Here is a 2,775-nt window from a genome sequence, read left to right on the forward strand (position 1 = left end):
ATGTACTGTGCTTTTTACTAGACTTTGCCTCCTCTGCTGTAATGTCTAAACAAGTGAAACTCCTCATCATAGCAGATGCCAAAGGTAGAGGCAAAGGGATGCAGGAGGAGAAGGAGCATTTTCACACTTCGGGCGGCTGAATGCTGGCCTGGAAACTCTGTCTCTGACACAACCTTCTCTCAGGGGCTCCCTGCCTTATTATCCTGCTTCCCGTGAGATGAGCAATGCAGGCCTGACAGAGAGACAACCTCTTGTGCTGGCTGCCGCTGAAGTCACTGCAAGCTCCTCTGGAATATGTCAAGTGCTGTAGACTGTGATATAGCCTGAAAAATCAGTCCTGAGGCATTTGAAATCGAGTATCTGAAAGTATTGGGCATATTTGAACATCATTTCTCCTCTGTCTCCCTCTCTTTCTATTAAATCAGGCTAACACCACCCGTTTTAGAAAGAAGTTGAATATACAATCAATATTGCTTGTAAAGCTCTGCAATAGTGAGTATTTTACAAGAAACATCCATAATTTCTTGACAACATCCATAAGAAAGTTAATACATGTGTAGCAGGGCTTGCTGTTGTGTCATTAATAATGTTCATGCTTACACATTGTATAAGGAAGAATAAAAGGACTGCTATGAGAGCTACCTGTTCAATGTACGTTGGCTGAGGTGGGTGCACATCAAGTGTCTGGGGACTGAAGTTGCAGAGGCAACCTTCACTGTGGGCATACCATGAATTCAGGCTTTGCCACGCTAATTCTGGTCTCTTAGCACATCTCCTCTTCCCTTCACAGGCATGCACGTGGGTATCTTGGTGTCCAGCCAATGGATATACACACGGACCCAAATTTTAGTTTCAGATCTCAAGAGAAAAAAAAAAGAAAAAAAATCAACAACCATCCTTTGAAATTATATTGACCTTTGGTCATCCCCAGTTTTCTCTCCCTCTGTCTCTGCAAATTTTCCCTCATCTTGTTCTGCTTGCTAATTCTCATAATTTTCTTCTCCTTTCATACTAACGCTTCCATCCTTCTAGCTTGTCATTGTCCCCTTCTCTCCTTTGTCCCCTCCGACTTAAGCAATGCCCCGTGCCTCCCTCACTTCCTTTGCTTCTTTTTTCTCCTCCCTCCACTCACATTCATGTTTCTCCCAAGCTCTTGTATTCTTCCTGTGCAGCAGAGATGGGACATTAAAAGCATAGAAGGAAGATTTCTCTTCCTTTCAGATCAACACCACAATGCCAATAGCACTAAGAAGAAATAATCACAGGGAAAAACTTTTGTCCAGTTTCCACAGTGTTGGAGCACATTCACTGCAGGAAGAACGTTTGGAGAATTGAATAACCCACTTTTCATTCTGAAAATGCAAATAGCAATATTCAGATACTGATACCTCTCTCAGATCAGTGTGGATAGCAGCAAAAAGCAAACTACAAAATTTTCTTTCTCCAAAATTTAAATTCTTAAGTCAAAATTTGGATTATGATAAGGTTTCCTAATGAAAGACTTTGCTGAAGATTAGGACAGGCAAAATTGCTCCCTCCCTTTTGTGACTAAGGAACTTGTAGTCTGACTTTTCAGAACTGTAATTGTCTCTGACAATTTGACAACAAATATAGATGCACTGATAAAGTTGGACTGCTTTGAAAAGATAGAGAAAATACAAGGTTAGCTCACATTGTCTTCTTGGACAGAAGATTGGCATGTGTGTATGCACAACTTATATTGAATATACACATATCCTAAGGGCTCCCCTAAAGGTTAGGGTGATAAAGAAACCATCTGACATTGGCATCTTCTGTGTTGGATGATTTCAGCAGAGAAATCCTGAAATTAAATAAGATAGGTAAGAGCATCAAAGATGAAGATGGAAGAAATCTCTCATAGCACTGCAAAAGTTGGGAACAACAAATAGCAAATTCAGAAGCATCAGAGATTAATGTTCTTCAATACCCATAGTTCTACCTCCTCCCAAAATAATAAAACCTCACAGAATGTGACAAAGTCTTAGAAATATGAGTTTGGTAAGAAAAAGAAACCAACAGTTTGACAAATGTCTTGTCTAGAGAATGTGCATCAAGGAATAAAACTAAATGAAACTATATGGAAAGACTTTAGTAAAGCAGATTTACAACAGTAAGTACAGAAATGTCAATGCACAGAAAAAGACAACATATATGCAAAAGTGAAAAATTACAGTGCAGAACAATACATGTGATCAAAGATACTGCGGAGAATGAAGCTACAAATCCATATTGAAACATAGTGTAACACAGAAAACATCCACTGATCTCTGGTTTGAAGTTCTTTATCCAAAGTCTAGCTAAAAAGAACCTGAGCTACTGAATGTCATAGCATCCAATATTTCTATTAAATCAATAGTGAAACTCCGACAGATATTTGTAATGCAGGAAGAGGCCTCTTAAGAGTACTTTTAATACAAGCTCCTCCTACAGTGTATCTCAAGTGTCGTGTGCTCCATTTGTTCCTGGCCCTTCAGCTTAACTCTTTCCTAGCTTCCTCTCTTCCGCTAGCTTTTTGGACATTTGAGAAAGGGTCATCCTTCGATCCATCCTGCTGTGTTCACCAAAGCCCTCCTAAGTTTTTGAAATACCGCGAAGAAGGTATGATATAATATATAAAGTGTTATTTCTCAGCAACATTCAGCTATAGTTTAACTACTTCTACAGGTCTTCTACAAAAGGTGTCATGATTAATACATTTATTAATTACATACATTCTAGAAGGCACAGAAGTATGTGGTTAATTATTTCAAATAT

Source organism: Opisthocomus hoazin, chromosome 1, assembly GCF_030867145.1.
Source record: "Opisthocomus hoazin isolate bOpiHoa1 chromosome 1, bOpiHoa1.hap1, whole genome shotgun sequence".
Taxonomy (NCBI): domain Eukaryota; kingdom Metazoa; phylum Chordata; class Aves; order Opisthocomiformes; family Opisthocomidae; genus Opisthocomus; species Opisthocomus hoazin.